The following is an 18,589-nucleotide window of genomic DNA, read 5'->3' as shown; positions in this document are numbered from 1 at the left end:
ATATTAATATCTATATGGCTGATTAGGATGGTGGCTGTCAGTGGAGGTCTCCCCGCTGTCCTAAGCAGCTTTTCCGCCTGCCAGATCTTGATGACGGACGGTGTGCAGGTGGGTAGAAAGCCTGACCGCCACACATCTGACAGGCTCCTTGAGCCTGCCGGTGCTGCAGAGGTCCTCCCAATTCCTACAGTGGTGGTGGTGCCTACCAGGTACTGCCGTAGGGATTAGGATGGTCCCTCACCGCCAGCCTTTCCATGGCGGTTCACCCGCCATGGAATGGCTGGCAGGGATAGACATTGGGAGCCTGTAGCAGGCACCACTTTACCCCTGGACCTTTTCTTTGGGTGTGGGGGCGCACCTATAGTGCCCCGAACAGATCCCTGTACTAAGTGACAGGCACCGCATTGTGCCTGTCACGTAGTACAGGGATGTGTTACACATCTCTTTTCTTCCATTGCGGTGGGTACTGCAATCAGCAGCACCCACTGCAATGGAAACCCTGTACAATGAGACCGCCACTGTGGCGGTCGCATTGTAATTTGGCCTGTGGGACCCCCAACACTATGGGGTCTATTAGGATGGCGGTTGGATGGCTGCCGTGCCGGCAGCGGTCCTCCGCCCGCGATCGCAACCCAGAAAACCGCCGGTCCCATTAGCATGGCGGTGACTACCGCGGTGGTGAGATTTTCCGCCCACCACTTTTCCGCTGGTAGCAGTCCGCACGCTTGCCTGGCGGGTGGAGCTGGGCCGGTGCAGGGCCAGGCTCCGCCAGCATGATTAAGATCCGGTGGTAGCCAGCCTTTCCGCAGCGGTGGAACCGCCATGGAAAGGCATGCGGAGAATTACTCTGGGGGCCCATTGCGGGTCCCCAATGTGTTTGGGGGGGTGGGTGCACTGGGGGGTACCCATGGTACCCCTCTACATGTCCCTGTACCAGGTGGCAGGCACTGTGCAGTGCCTGCTACGCAGTGCAGGGTTAGGCTGGACATGCTTTTTTGGACATCGCGGCGGTGCTGCTGGCAGCAGCAACCGCCGCATTGTTAAAAGCCGCGATCGTATCGCCGCTGTCGGATTTTGACTGCGGAGCATGCTAATTGGACCGGCGGTTATGCCGCAGTCCTAGCGGGCGGTGTTTTCCCGCTACCATGGCGGTCGGAGTGATTTACCGACCGCCATCCTAATAGACCCCTATGTCGGGATGTCCCTATCTTCGTTAGGGTGATCCGCCCGCCATCATACTCATGCCCTATATACTTCGTTTATTATATATATATATATATATATATATATATATATATATATATATATATATATGCCCAGCATGCACTGAGATTGTTAAAATAACATCCGAACTGTGTAAAATGTTCATTCTGCTGAATAGCGTTTTTTAATACAGTCCTAATGTCTTTGAAATAAAGTGCACGTTGCAGAAAAATAACAGTCACATCTTCATTGCATTATTACCAGCTTTGCTCATTCCATGCTGCCTTACTGCAAATCCTTGCTTCCTTCGAAATGCCAGATTCAGTCAGAGTTGGCAGGAAGAGTAAATACCCCTCCTCTCCCTTTCTCTTCTCCTCGTGGACACATGCCTTGGAAATCCATACAGGGTCACACAAGGGCGAGCGGGACATGCTCCTCAATTTAAATCCACAGCGCAAACTCCCCAAATGACAGGAGCCCCCATCCCTGCAGGGCGGCTTCAAAACGGGAATGGAGAATCCCGCAAACGGCTTCGCGCCGACAACAACAAGAAATAGTGAAGCCACAACTCAATGACTTTCTGGCATTTATTTCCAAATGGGTTGGCAGCATGTCAGTCCTTACGCGTTTCAGCAAAATAGCCTTGTTCACAGGTGAGCAATATTTTAGTGCTTGATTACTCTGTGCTTTGTACCAAGTGGTCATGTGACTCGGGTAAGAAACTACTATGCCCAGCTTGCACTAAGATTGTTAAAATAACATCCGAACTGTGTAAAATGTTCATTCTGCTGAATAGCGTTTTTTAACACAGTCTCAATGTGTTTGAAATAAAGTGCACGTTGCAGAAAAATAAAAGTCACATCTTCATTGCATTATTACCAGCTTTGCTCATTCCATGCTGCCTTACTGCAAATCCTTGCTTCCCTCGAAATGCCAGATTCAGTCAGAGTTGGCAGGAAGAGTAAATACGCCTCCTCTCCCTTTCTCTTCTCCTCGTGGACAAATGCCTTGGAAATCCATACAGGGTCACACAAGGGCGAGCGGGACATGCTCCTCAATTTAAATCCACAGCACAAACTCCCCAAATGACAGGAGCCCCCATCCCTGCAGGGCGGCTTCAAAACGGGAATGGAGATCCCGCAAACGGCTTCGTGCCGACAACAACAAGAAATAGTGAAGCCACAACTCAATGATTTTCTGGCATTTATTTCCAAATGGGTTGGCAGCATGTCAGTCCTTACGCGTTTCAGCAAAATAGCCTTGTTCACATGTGAGCAATATTTTTTAGAAGCCGTTTGCGGGATTCTCCATTCCCGTTTTGAAGCCGCCCTGCAGGGATGGGGGCTCCTGTCATTTGGGGAGTTTGTGCTGTGGATATATATATATATATATATATATATATATATATATATATTCATTTTTTTTTCTGCAATGTGGTTTCCTGCCGGATTGCTCAACAGCGGGTGCAGGCGTTGGGCTAAACCAAAGCCAGGGTAAATTTTTCGACAAAGGACGCCGCACTCTGGAACTTGTAATTTATTTAGAATTTATTGAACAGAGCCCAGTCTGTCATACCGACGCGTTTCGGCCTCAGCGGCCTTTCTCACGGTAGGTGGCACTACTTTTTGCTACTGTTTTATCTCATTTCCTGTCAGTTACATCCTCCCATTGACTTCTGGGATTTGTAGTTTCATTATTCCTATATACATATCACCTTATGACAGATATATTGTTTGTGTATAAACCATCATGATGTTAATGTTGCACAAATACCAGCATGGTTTTATTCTCAGAACATCCCAATAACATAAAGTATAAATATCGATATCGATTTTTAGTTTTTTGGATATCGAATTTTTTAATTTTTGAACACATTTATGGGCACTGAATAGTATGGTTGTCCCAATGTTGGTAAGCATAACACAATAATTAACTGTATAGTACAATCGTCATGTTCTAATTCATCATGTATATTTGGGATTTATCTGACAGTATCACAATGGCGGTTATAGTACCATCATTGTTTGATTGTTCTTTGGCTCTCATGGTTTCACGGAAGTATGTTTACACAGTTCATATTATAAAGTTCAATTTGTTTGCAAGATTCGCAATTACACTGATCAGTTTGTGGTGTGCTTTATAGATGGACGTAAAATTCTTCGTCCACGTTCATCCCCCTCGGATTTTTTGTACGTAATCTAATAATATATTTGGACTCTAGCTGTCTGGGTTTTTTCTTTCGGTCTCCCATTCGTTCATCATGTTCTACTGTATCTATTGCAAAGAAGCTCATGTTGAGCCAATCCCCATTCTGGCATGAGAGTACGTGTTTGGCAGTTGCATATGTTAGATCTTGGTTTTTCACTGCCCTAATGTGCTCTAGCATCCTTTTCTTCAACATGCAGATAGTGCTTCCTATATACCTCATCCCACAATTACATTCTATGCAATAAACTACATATTGTGTTGAACATGTTATTTTATGGTTGATTTCAATGTTTCTTCCCTATGGATCTCTTATGTTTTTCTTATTGACACCAATCTTGCAGGCTTTGCAGTTGTTGCATCTTTTGAAGCCATTTTGTTGTTGTTCCAACCAATTTTTGGTTCTAGTTTTTTGATTGAAAATGGCTTTGAACTATTGCATCTTTGATCGAAGGTGCCTTTCTGAAGGTTATTTGGGGTTTTGTTCCAATAATCTTGACCAAATCTTGGTCCTGTTGTAACAGGGGCCAGTAGTTTTGAACACTCTGTCTTATTTTGTGTGCTTCTTTGCTGAATGTCAATATTAATCTGGGAGTTTCTTGTTTTTCATTTACAATTGGATTGCTTGTTGGTTTTTTGACCAAAATTTCGGTTTGTGTCAACTCTTCGATCCTTCTTGTGCTGTTATAAAGGTCTTGTTCTCTGTATCCTCTTTTCCTTAGTCTGTTTGCACTCTTTTCAATTTCATTTTGCGCATTCTCGTTTTTTGAGCAATTTCTTTTCATTCTAATGAATTCTCCAAAGGGAATGCTCCTTATTAAGGCCTTGGGATGGCAACTTTCCGCGTGGAGAATGCTATTTGTGGCAGTTTTCTTCCTGTATAATGTTGTTTGGATTTGCCCTTGGTCAATATAGACTGAGATGTCCAAAAAGTCTATTTTACTGCAGCTGACATTGCAAGTAAAGGAGAGTCCAATTTCATTATTATTGAGTAATTCAAAATATTCCATGAACTCTTCCTTGTTTCCATTCCAAATTAGGAACAGGTCATCTATATATCGTGACCAAAGTATGATCTTTTCCAGGGCCTTGCTGTTGTCAGGGCCCCACGCTATTTCCTTCTCCCACCAACCCATCGTCAGGTTTGCATAGTTGGGGGAGAAGGAAATGCCCATGGCGCAGCCACACAATTGATGGTATATTTCATGGTCAAAGAAAAAGATGTTATTATTTAGACACATCTGTATCAATAGGAGTAGCATTGCAGAGTGTTCCAGTTCGCTTATGTTTCTCTGTTTCAGAAAGTATGCACATGCATTTAGTCCCACTGAGTGTTTAATAGATGTATACAAAGAGACCACATCGATCGTGATCATCAGATAGGACGGGTCCCATATTGTGTTCGAGAGTATCCGAAGAAAGTCTCCTGTATCTTGAATGTATGAATTTACATTTTTGACCATTGGGGCAAGATAATGGTCAACATAGGAAGAGATGTTTTCATATAAGGAGTTGCATGAAGATACAATGGGTCTGCCGGGGGGGTTCATCAGAGTTTAATGGATCTTCGGCAGGAAGTAAATTGTGGGACATGGGTTCTCGATAAAGAGAAATTTGCGCTCTTCAACATCAATTAGTTTGTGATGGTGCCACTCATCTAGATTTTTCCGAACTTCCTCAATCATTTTATAGATTGGATTGATGGTTAGTATTCTGTATTTGTCTGTATCATTTAGTTGTCGATGTGCTTCTTTTTTGTAATTACATGTATTTTGAATTACTATATTCCGCCCTTGTCTGCAGGCTTGATGGTTATGTTCGTGTTGTTGGCCAGTGATTGAATTGCTAGATTTTCATTTTGTGATGTGTTTTCCCTTGATTTGGTATTTCTCAGTTTTTCCATTTTGTCAATTTCATTCATTATTGCTTCTGAGAAAGAATCAATTTTGTTCCCTGGAGATAGCTGAGGGCAATATTTTGATTTGTTCCTCAAACCGCTACTTTCATGTTGTTTTGTGTTGATTTCAAGATTCTGCAGTATTTCAATCTCTGTAGTTTCTTCATTTTCCAAATTGTTGGCTAGATCGAATAAAGTTTTGAGATAGGGTATTTCTTCTATTGTTAGTGAAGTGTCCTTATTGATTTGGCTGCTTGGTCTGTCTGTAATGTTTTGCGGGCGGGTGTTTAGATTATCTTTGTTAGCATGAATTTTGGCAAGTTTTCGTTTGCGCACATATATGTATAGGTCGATTTTAGTATTGGTGTAGTTGAAGTGCTTTTGAGGGCAGAAGGAGAGGCCTTTGTTTAATATCTGGCATTCTATCTTGGTAGGAGTGTAATCTGATAGATTGATTACCAGATTTTCATGGTTTAGTTCTTCTTGGTTCTGTTCCTCAGCGGGTATTGCCTTTTTAAACTTTGATCTTCTCGTTTTCCTGAGGCTTCTGAAGACTTTGTATTGCCTCTTCCAAACCCTCTGCCTCTTCCTCTGCCCTGTCCCTGATTCCGTGATAGGTTTTGGTCTAAGTTGACAAGGCGCATTTCTTCTAAAAAAGTGATTGTACCGGTGGTGGTTTTGTTGGTTGTTGCCTCATTTTTGCTTCCACTGATGTCCGATTCGCTTTCTAGTTCGACTGTTGATCGCGGGGATTTTTTGGCATAGTTGCTTTTCAGTACATCAAATCTTTTGGCAAATGTTAATATTTGACCCTGCTTATAATCCGCTTCATCTCTTGTAAATTTTCTTTGTTTGCGCTGTTGGATTTCGTCTTCATATTTCTCAAGACGATCCTCCATTTCTTTGCGCAGTTTGTCAGACTCCTCTTTATCTTTTTGTGCGATTTTGGCTTCTAGATTTGCAATCAGGGTATGTATTTCCTCCAAGTCTTTTTCAGCGTATTTTATTAAAATCCGCATCATGTTTTGACTGCATGCCATATTGTTGGCACCCCACTCTTCTAGCAAATCCGTTCGTGTATCAGGGTGCGTCGGCATAGTGAATATTCTTAGACCACGTGGCACTCTCTCAACTTCAAGGTATTTTTGCAGAGCGAGTGCTTCCCAACTTTTACTTATTTCGCGCTTGTATTGTTTTTCAATTTGAACAAATGACTGTTTCAGTGTCGAATCTGATTCAGTGGGTTTGATTGATCTTGTGTTTGTTAACAGTTCCTCATTGCTGTCTGGTGAAAACAAGGTTGCTGCTTTCTGAGCGCGTTTAACCTTCCGCGCTTCCATTGCTGCCTTTGCAACAATTATTCTGGTGAGAGTGAAACAATGTAACAGTTGTTATACAGTCCGTGTTTGTTATTGGGGCTGATATCTTTGGCGTTTTAAAACAAGTTCCCGCTTTGGTGGTTCAAGCCAGACGTATCGCTGCACAGTTTTGCAGTGATATCGGTTTGCTTAGATTACCACCCTCAAGTCGCTTTGATATGGAAATATTAGTGCTGTTACTTTAAATGCGCATTGCATAAGCACTTACCTCGTGGGGAGACTCCTGTACAGGCGGCGCTCTCTGCTCCGTCCTCCAGCGCTCGACCCACCGCGGGTTCCAGTGTTTGCTCAGGCGTCTTTCGGCGTTTCTCTCGATCGGGCGCTTCCGGCTTCAATTCAATTTTCTGCAATGTGGTTTCCTGCCGGATCGCTCAACAGCGGGTGCAGGCGTTGGGCTAAACCAAAGCCAGGGTCAATTTTTCAACAAAGAACGCCACACTCTGGAACTTGTAATTTCTTTAGAATGTATTGAACAGAGCCCAGTCTGTCATACCGACGCGTTTCGGCCTCAGCGGCCTTTCTCACGGTAGGTGGCACTACTTTTTGCTACTGTTTTATCTCATTTCCTGTCAGTTACATCCTCCCATTGACTTCTGGGATTTGTAGTTTCATTATTCTTATATACAGATCACCTTATGACAGATATATTGTTTGTGTATAAACCATCATGATGGTTACCAACATTGGGCCAACCATACTATTCAGTGCCCATAAATGTGTTTAAAAATTTAAAAATTCGATATCCAAAAAACAAAAAATCGATATCGATATTTATACTTTATGTTATGGGGATGTTCTGAGATTAAAACCATACTGGTAATTGTGCAACATTAACATCATGATGGTTTATACACAAACAATATATCTGTCATAAGGTGATCTGTATATAAGAATAATGAAACTACAAATCCCAGAAGTCAATAGGAGGATGTAACTGACAGGAAATGAGATAAAACCGTAGCAAAAAGTAGTGCCACCTACCGTGAGAAAGGCCGCTGAGGCCGAAACGCGTCGGTATGACAGACTGGGCTCTGTTCAATAAATTCTAAAGAAATTACAGTTCCAGAGTGCGGTGTCCTTTGTTGGAAAAAAAAAAATATTAAAAAAAATATATATATATATATATATATATATTCAAGGGCAAGTGGTGCCCGAAACGCATCATTTGAGGAGGAATACAATTTGAATGCCTACATTTCCGGTGGTTCATGGTTCTCTGTTCGCCGAAAACGACAGTGGCGAAAAACTGAGAATCTTTACGGTGTGTGTATATGTGTATATATATATATTGAAACAATTGTAATTTAAATTTAAATGTAATTTGTTTTTAAATTTAATATTTTAAGAAATAAAGATATATATATATATATATATATATATCTATTTATATATATATATATATTATCTACAGTAGACAGTTATAGTTAGGACCTATTTTCCATAGGAAATCCGCAACATTCTATTCCCAATAAGTCTGGCGCCGGTTGATGAATCCTCGCTAAATTTTCCAAACTTTTGGCCAGCTCCGCTCCGCTCCTACCCTGAAAGTTTTGTGGTGATTCCTAAAGCGGGGGCCGAGAAAAAATGGGGGTCCCAAAACGCATTTTCCCCATGCAATTTCCCATAGGATCTGTTGTCGCAGTTACAGCCCGAACCGCTGAACGGAATGACACCAAATTTGGCAAAGAGGTAGTCCTCAGTTCAGACTCATGCCTTTTGCATAAATGGTGTGAATCTGTTCATTAGTTCCTGAGAAAATTAGGGTAAAAAAGTTAGTGATATCTATGGCCGGGGAGGATCCGCGGACCCTACCCGCACCGTAAGCGCGCCCTCCCCGAATCGAGCGCGCATCCTCCCGATCGCGCGCTGAATGCTAATTGGCTGTTGAGTGTCTGTCTACATTCGAAACCAGGAACTGTTGGCGGCCATTTTCTGCCTCGGAAGAAGCACGGCTGAAGAAGCAAGGGGAATAAGTGTGTAAAACATATAAAGGGGGCAGAGTGGAAATACTCTGACCCTCTAGAGGTGCTTAGGGGGTCCCGGATGGACCCCCTGGGGACCCCTTTTAAAAAAAAAAAAAACGGCGAAATGCGAGCAGGGTGCGCGCATCCTATCGCGTTTGGTGCACAGATCCTCTCGCGTTGGGTGCGCGGATCCAAGGAAAAAAAAAATGAAAAAAGACAAGAAATCATTGGTTGTATGACAACTTTCTACACTGAAAGGTAGGGTGTATATTTCTGTTTTTTAAACGCATGATTCTTATTGGTTAACAAAAACTGATTGTAAGGAACATTATATATGATAAGCTGATATGTTGAAAAGTCATCAGATTATGAGAACCTAACCAAAGGGTGTGAGGAAAGCACTTGTTTCCTGAAAAACCCAGGCAAAAGAAAGAAAGGGCAATTCCTTTCTTTAGTCCCCTCACTCACCAGGGTTTCCCCACGGTGACATGCTTCATCATTGGGGTCCTCTCAGTCCTCTACGGGCTGAGGCGTGCTGCGACTTGCGGATTTACGTAGGAGCACTGAACAAGACTATGTGTGGTGCAAGTGTTGTGGTGTGGAGTGGTTTAAAGTGAGTTAGAATAATTAACTAGTGGGCCAATCTAATTTTATTGTTGCTCCTAGCTAATTAATTAAAAAAGTGGGTAATGTGCTAGAGATAACTACTATAATGGGTAAGTGTACCTAGCATCCGTTGTCGACTAGTTTCAAGCTTCCCAAGCTCTTCATCAGGACTACACTGGGACCAGCCCAGTGTGAATACCACTCCTAGAAGACCTAAATTGGTGCATGAAATAAGTGAAAAAAACGAAAAACGCTGTGCAAATTTAGCATGCGTTACTCAAAATACATACGTAATGTACGTCTCATGGAATTATTTTAAAAGGCAAAACTGTGCCTCATGGTCGACTGAGGGGGGGTTGGACACTCGTACACTTGTACTCGTCAGGCCACCCGCCGGAAACACCTACTAGTGCACTGCCTCGCCGACCGCATACTGGTGTTGAAAAGTCAAGCACACTTGCTGTCTTGTTTAGCAACATTGTGTGCTGAACTTGTGACCTGTGTGCTCAGTGCAGTGTTCCATGACCTGTTTCTATGGTAACAGGCAGAAGGCAGATTGGGGGAAGGGTTGAAATGTATTTCATTTGGAAAGGGTTGAAATGTTTAACCAATAGAAATGTGTGTTTGCTTTTGAATTTATGTGTGAAGGATTGTGATTTGATGTTTACATGTATATGTGTCGAAAATGAAAGGGAAACTTTGCCATTCTTTGTTTTTGCTGAGAGGTGCACAGTGCAGAGATTCTGTATAAGAAAATCTGGTGTGTGACTGATATCTGGTGTGTGACTGATATACTTCTCAATCTACAAAACAACTTGAAAGGTGAGTTATTTAATTTTGAGGGGATGTATGTAGACTATTTTGATTTTAATCTGACTAATGTATTTCTCCTGCTAAAGTGTAGGGAGTACTTTTTTTCTCTACAGTCTTATTGACAGTGTGTGTGCATGTGGAAACCATTCTGTGATAAGCATTTGTGTTTTTCATGTGTTTTCAGACAGATAACTGTGCTGTTTTTATATTTTGGTAGAATTAGAAACCAGTCATTGTTTATGAATTTGTGAAATTAGTTATGTTTCTATACTAAAATGTAGTACTCCTTCTAGATGAAGACATGTGTTTTGGTATAGTGCAAGGGATAGTGTTGTTTGTCTAGAATCACACAGTGAGTATGTGTGCATTTGGGAACCACTGTGAGAGAAGCATTTGGTAACATTGTGTATTTGCTGACAGATAACTGTTTTAAAACCTGTCATGTTGTCAAGTTTTAGTAGCATTAGAAGCCAGTCTTTGCTTATGCATTGATAAAATAAGTCATGCTTTGACACTAATGTGCTGTACTTTAATATGTAGATTGTGTGTAGTCTCCTTACCCCTTGCACAGTAGTGAATGAGGTTTTGTTAGCTGCTAGGGATAGTGTTGCTTGTCTAGAATCACACTGTGAGTCTGTGTGCATTTGGGAACCACTGTGAGAGAAGCATTTGGTAACATCGTGTATTTTCTGGCAGATAACTCTTTTAAAACCTGTCATGTTGTCAAGTTTTAGTAGCATTAGAAGCCAGTCTTTGCTTATGCGTTGATTAAATGAATCATGCTTTGACACTAATGTGCTGTACTTAAATATGTAGATTGTGTGCAGTACCCTTACCTCTTCTAGACTAGTGAATGAGTTTTGGTAAACTCCTAGGATAGTGTTGCTTGTCTAAAATCCCACTGTGAGTCTGTGTGCATTTGGGTAAGGATTGTGATAGAAGCATTTGGTAACATCGTGTATTTGCTGACAGATAACTGTTTTAAAACCGGTCATGTTGTCAAGTTTTAGTAGCTTTAGAAGCTATTCTTTGCTTATGCATTGATAAAATGAGTCAGGGTTTGACACTAAAGTGCAGTACCATGTACTATGCTCTTCACTGTGCCAGAACTGAAAATGTAAAAGTTTTACCCAGGCACTGTCCTAGCAGTAGTCTGATGATTTAGTCAGTTTCCAAGTACTCATGTTGTGAACCATACATTACCATATAGACTGCTTCAAATGTCTATGCAGTATGCATGCAGTCTTCTAACATACTATACACTTGTCTTTCACACCTTCAATTCCCTAGTCAGTATCCATACAGTCAAGCAAACATCCTGTCACTCCCTTTGCACTCCTCTAGTGACCCATTCAGTACCAAGTACTAATCCATTCACTGTGTCAAAAGCCAACCACTTATAAATTCACCCAGGCACTCTCCTTGCTGTACTCTAATCATTCCGTCAGTACCCAAGTACTCATGCAGTGAGCCAGGCCTTAGCACATAGACTGCTTCAAATGCCTATTCACTATGGATGCAGTCCTCTAATCACCTACACAGTTGTCTTTCACACGTTCAATTCCCCAATCAGTATTCATACACTTCTAGCAAACACCCTGTCACTCACCCAGTGTGTCTCCTTATAGTACTGTAATCATTCAGTCAGTTAGCATGTAGTCTTTTAGTGAAGTAGGCTTTAGGGCATGAACTGCTTCAAAATAGTATGCACTATGCATGTAGTGTTTTAACCATCGTCACACTTGTGGTTCAGGGCTATAGTTTCTTAGTCAGTTTTTATATAAAATGTGTTTGTACAGTAATGGAATTGTATAAATTTGAAAGTTATTAATATACATTTATTAGTGATTCTTTTTTACAGATACTGTTTTTCAAAGTAACAATAGAGACATCATGCCAGAAAAAAAAAGGAAAAGAAAAGAAACTCAGAAAGGCGCAGGAGCAGGAGTGTTTCTCATCTGTTTGCACTCTTCTCATGCAAGATTGTTTGGATGAAGGGTCCTTAGGTGTTTCATCATACTTGCCGTGCCGTACGAGTATTTCTTGTTAGGATCCCCTCGTGACAGAACTCTTTTGCAAATCTTGCACGTGACCAAGGTGGCATTGGTCTTTGTTTGCCCCTCGGGAAAAGTAAAAAATTTCCACACCACTGAAGAAAAACGTTGTGGGCGTGGTGCCTTCTCCAAAAATGTATCCTTAGATTCGGTGAATATTTTAAAGCGGCAACATTTACAGTTTTTGTAAGTTAAACTTATAAAATTTTGTTAGCGGTAAGCATTTTATATAGCTGTGATTTGTATCTTGTGGTATTTTGCTGAGAATAGCATGTTGTTTTTTTTTTTAACAATCTTTCTGATTGTTTTTTTTGCCCGCTCTTAAGTGATGAGTACGATTGAAATCACTATTTTTAGTGAAATTCAATATATTCTGAGAACAGCAAAAAAGGCAAACAAATTACTTTGTGGAAATTATGCTGTGTTGTAAAAAATGTATTATTGCATGTTATAATTTGTTTTCCTTTTCTTTCACAGATCCAAATTTTAAAATAAGCAATTTATATGAATTTAGATTGCAATGAAAATCTGAAAATATGTATACTATTTTTTATTCCTATTACTGTGAAGGTAAGTTTAACCCCTTCGCTGCGGCGGAAATTCCGCCGCAGCGCTGGGGGGTGCGGGGGGGGCAGCGCGGTGGCGCGGTGCTCATGACGGAGCCACTCCGTCATGAGCCACGGTTGGGCTGTGCTCATGACGGAGTGGTTCCGTCATGACTCCGCCCACGGCGCTAATCGCCCGCACAGGCTGGGAATTAGCGCCGCGTGGGCGGCGCGGCCGCCAACGGCCGCAGCATGACGGAACCACTCCGTCATGAGCACACGGCAACCGTGGCTCATGACGGTGTGGTTCCGTCATGAGCACGGAAAGAGTTAACTAAGTCTCAATATGCAGAATGAGGAGGTCTGCAAGAAGCTACAAAGTTGAAACACGTTTCTAAAATCACTCTGTTTATACCGATGTAGTTTTGAAATCTGACCATAATCAGATATCATGTGACCTGCAAAAAAAAGAGATTTGAGGGGTTCATAATATTTCCCATTGTAGCTATTGAAGGACCACAATCATTTCAATCATTCTTCTTCGAACATCTTTGCAGACAAAACTCTGAGCTTACCTTCTATCATTCGCAAGGAATTTTAAAACCGGAAATATGTCACTTTTTGTAACATAGTTATTACACAAGACACTCTTTCATATTTAAAAAGAGAGGAAAAGGCACTGTTCTTGTGCATGATTACACTGAATACTCATAGAACAAGACACATGTCTAGATTTATCAGAAATCATAAATCTCGATATGTGTGTGAATGCTGCACCATTCTAAAATTGGTGTAGGAAAGCACAACAAGGAGAATTGTTTTCATTTCTCCACATTTTTATATCTTCAATGCATGCTACAATGCTCAGCATACATTGAAAGAGGAAAATGCCTTTACTGATTGTTTTTGTGCAGGAAGGTGTGTCTTCCTGCACAAAAACAAACAGCACATGACACAGATATCCTTGCACTATGGTGCAAGGGTGCCTGTGTCACCACATGGCTGCAGTTTAAGCAGCCGTGCAGAGAGAAGCATAGATTTGCAACATATTTATGTACATATGTTGCATCCCTGTGCTTCGGAAGTACTACAGCACACTGCAGTTAAAGAGGTTACTGCGTGATGCTGCAGCACTTCCTCATAGTTCTGCACTTATACATTCACCATACGCTACTAATGCATTCATTCAGTCAATTACATACTACACATACATTCATCTAAACTTTCACACACTAACAAAGAAATGTAGCTCTTTTTTTAAACCAGGAAAGTTAGTTCTTACAATAACTTTTTTTTCTTCTTTTTTGTTTTTTATTTTTTGGGGGGTTTCTGAACAATTTTTAAATTTTGGAGTTTTTCTGCAAAAAAAAAAAAAACAGGAGGAACCAAACAATGAACTTCAGGGAACAATAAAAAATACAAAAATTAAAACTAGCAAATGTGACTTTCTTGCCGGCGGCAGATCAGATCGATCGACTGCTCACCGTAGCACAAAGTCGCATTGCACTTAGTGCAGAGCACTTTTAAAAATTGAAATTGAGGACGGATGTCCAAATTTTGGGCTGATGGATGCACTCTTGAAGTGCTCGGCTGCGCTGAGGTGGAAGGCGCAGGAGCAGGAGTGTTTCTCATCCGTTTGCACTCTTCTCGTGCAAGATTGTTTGGATGAAGGGTCCTTAGGTGCTTCATCATACTAGCCGTGCTGCATGAGTATTTCTTGTTAGGATTCCCTCGCAACAGCACTCTTTTGCAAATCTTGCATGTGACCAAGGTGGCATTGGTCTTATTCTGCCCCTCGGGAAAAGAAAAAAATTTCCACACCACTGAAGAAAAACATTCTTTGCGTGGTGCCTCCTCCAAAAATTCATCCTCAGATGTATGAGGAGATGAAGGTGATGCCTGCTGCCCTGGAGCCATTTTTAGTTGAAAAAAGTTAGAGCTAAGTGTAAACTTAGTCTAAAAAAATCTTCTTCTCTGCAAAGAGATGCTCCTACAAAGAAGGTCAAAGAAGAATGATTGAATTGGGTGGGGTCTTTCAATAGTTAGAAGAGGAAGTGTAATGAACCCATCAAATCTCTTTTTTTGCCGGTAACATGGGATCCGCGCACCCTGCGCATACGCAGCACGCACCCAGCGAGCATCCGCGAAATTGAATTAAAAAAAATTATAGGATTAGATGTAAAAATATATTAGTTTTAAGACTAGTTTAGAGTTTGTCTTCAATTAATATTCACATGAAATACATATATATATATGTATTTTTAAATGTTAAATATTTCGTGGGATCCGCGCACATACCGCGTCATAGACGCAGATGACGCATCGCGGAAGCGTGTAAACGCCGCGTTACGTACGTCGAACGTGTCGCTTATAGGCTGGGAGTCGCGTACCTGTCGCATTGCGATCGCGCACTAAACACGTACCCAATGCATACCATGCGCGGATGCTAACGCGCAGGGATCAAGAACAGTGCGCATAGGGTGTGCGGATCCAAAAACATGGAAAAAAAATATATAAAATAAAGTTTTGAACATATAGTTAAAGAAATATTTTTAAAAATATAAACAAATATGTTTGAAAAACCCAATAAAAACAAATAATATTTTTAATTTTTAAAAGAATTAATTAAAAAAATAAATTTTAAAAATGGTGATAAAAAAGAATTTAAAAAAACATGATTAATGAAATTGACACACTGAATTTGAAAAATATAGAAATCCAATGAAAATCATTAAACATGATATCTTTAGAGATAAGTTATAGATAGGAATTAGCATTTAAAAAACCTTTGAACTTCACTGAAAAAAACATAGGTTTCATGCACGTTATAGTTAGGAATTACCATTTAAAAAACCTTTGAAATTCACTGAAAAAACCAAAGGTTTCAGGGGCGCTATAGTTAGGAATTGGCATTTAAAAAAACCTTAGAAATTCACTAAAAAAACCATAGGTTTCAGGGGCGTTATAGTTAGCTGGACATTTCCCTTGTACAAAACCCTAGAAATTCCCCTGTTATAGTTAGTTCAGCTAACTATAACTCGCGCCCCCGCAATGCACTGCTGATGACGTCACATATTACATCACTCATGACATGGTCAGTGACATCACTGATGACATCACTGATGATATCTCAAATGACATCACTGATGACATCACTGATGACATCATCCACGTGATAAATTAGTGCATCTTCTCACACCCTAATATAACCTTTGATACACCGACTCAAAATTTCAGACGCCCATTCTCAAAACCATAGATACTCCAATACCAATAACTACATACCCACTCATAGGTCTACATACATCTCAACTCACTCACCTGTACAGTCACTCATACTTACAGTCACTCCGTACAAGACTATCATATGCATTTATACACCTATATCAGTGATGTCACTGACCATTTCATGAGTGATGTAATATGTGACGTCATCAGCAGTGCATTGCGGGGGCGCGAGTTATAGTTAGCTGAACTAACTATAACAGGGGAATTTCTAGGGTTTTGTATGAGGGAAATGTTTTTTTCAGTGAATATATATATATATATATGTATATATAGATAGATAGATAGATAGATATACAGATATATATATATATTCACTGAAAAAACCATAGGTTTCACACATGTTATAGTTAGCTGGACATTTTACTGATAAAAAACCAATGAAATTCCCCCGTTATAGTTAGTGCAGGCAACTATAACTCACGCGACCGCAATCTTCTGCTGATGCTAATACTGTATTTAGACACTTATTTGCCTATGTCTTCTTCCATTACATTTTAGCTATACATATATTACAAATATTTTTTTTTCATAAAGACATATATGTTATCAGCAGAGGATTGCGGTCGCGTGAGTTATAGTTGCCTGCACTAACTATAACGGGGGAATTTCATTGGTTTTTTATCAGTAAAATGTCCAGCTAACTATAACATGTGTGAAACCTATGGTTTTTTCAGTGAATTTGCAAGGTTTTTTAAATGCTAATTCCTAACTATAACGTGTGTGAAACCTATCGTTTTTTCAGTGAATTTGTACGGTTTTTTAAATGCTAAGTTACTTTACGCCATTCGTGGCGCCGCGCGCCCACTTTACGCAGTTAGTGCCGTGGATGGGCCATGTACGCTCGATGCGCTTCGCGCACCGTGCGCACGTGGTGGACATATTATGCGCTTCGTTGTGAAAGATAAACATTTATATTCAGTTTAAATTATATATAACATGCCATGCACAAATGGTGCCCTTCGGGCACCAATTGCACACGGGGTGGGGAGAGTGTGGATAATTTTTTTTTTAATTAATTTTTTTACCGTACGCGTACGGTAAGCATAATCGGCGAATTTTCGTAAAAAAATAAAAATGAATTTTTGGCCTTGGGGGTTCTGTGGGGACACATTTAGCAAGCCGAGGTGGTTGGGAGCTGTCTAAACAGTCCCTTTACATGTTTATTCTCTTTGTTTTTCATCCCCCCCTCAGAGTCCGAGAGAAAAAATGGCGGCCGCCGCTTCCTGGTTTCGACCGATTCGAATGTTTACTAAGATCTAACAGCCAATCAGAATCGCGCTCGCGCACGTCACCGTACGCGTACGGTAAGCACACCGTAAGCGCACCGTAAGCTGGCTCAGATATATATATTGATTTAAAGGCTATTTTCTCAGAATCTACTGAACAGATTTACACCAAACCTACAAAAGGCACTTCCTTGACCTGTAGACTACCTCTCTGCCAAATTTCAAGGAACTCTGTTCAGCCGTTCGGGCTGTAGCTGTGTCTAAAGGTCCTATGGAAAAATGCATGGGAAAAACGCGTTTTGGGACCCCCCTTTTATCTCAGCCCCCGCTTGACGAATCCCCCCCGAGACTTTCAGGGTAGGAGCGGAGCGTAGCGCCCACCTATTTTGAAAATTTCGCGAGGATTCGTCGACCAGCGCCAAAGTTATTCAAAATAGAATGTTGCGGTTTTCCTATGGAAACAGGGTCCTAACTATAACTACCTACTGGCGACCGCCAGTAGGTAATACCCAATAACATAATAATTGAACATATTAATATTACTATTAACACTCTTGTCACTGCAACAGTAAGGAAAGTGTTGGATTGTGGAGGGGTAAAATTTACTATTCACACTCTTGTCACTGCAACAGTAGGGAAAGTATTGCATTGAGGAGGGGTAAAATGTACTAATCCCACCCCTGTCAGTGCAACAGTAGGAAAAGTATTGGATTGCGGAGGGGTAAACTTTACTATTCCTGCTCCAGTCAGTGAAACAGTCGGGAATTGTTGGATTGCAAAGGGGTAACATTTATTATTCCTACTCAAGTTAATGCCACAATAGGAAAAATGTTTGAATCAGGAGGGGTAAAATTTACAACTCACACTCCACACACTGCAACAGTATGGAAAATGTTTAATTGCGGAGGGGTAAAACTTTCTATTCCCACACCAGTCAGTGCAACAGTAGGGACATTGTTGGACTCATGAGTGGTAAATTGTAACTATTTGCACTTCATGCAGTGCAACAGTAGGGAAAGTGTTAGATTGTGAAGGGGTAAAATTTATTATTTCCACTCCAATTTATGCAAAAGTAGGAAAAGTGTTCGATTGCGCAGGGGTATAATTTACTGTTCCCACTCCAGTGTGTGTAACATTAGGGAAAGTGTTGGAATCAATCAATCAATCAATCAGGGGTTTGTAAAGCGCACTACTCACCCGTGAGGTTCTCAAGGTGCTGGGGGGGGAGCTCCGGATCAGTTGAAGAGCTAGGTCTTGAGGTCCTTCCTGAATGTGTGCAGGGTTGGGGAGCGTCTGATGTTCACGGGGAGCACGTTCAAGGTCTCGGCTGCGATGTGGGAGAAGGCTCTCCCACCTGTTCAGTTTCTGCGGATGCGGGAGACCTCCGCCAGGGCAAGATCGGCAGAGCG

Source organism: Triturus cristatus, chromosome 1_1 (genome assembly GCF_964204655.1).
Source record: "Triturus cristatus chromosome 1_1, aTriCri1.1, whole genome shotgun sequence".
NCBI lineage: Eukaryota > Metazoa > Chordata > Amphibia > Caudata > Salamandridae > Triturus > Triturus cristatus.
This window is presented reverse-complemented; position numbering follows the sequence as displayed.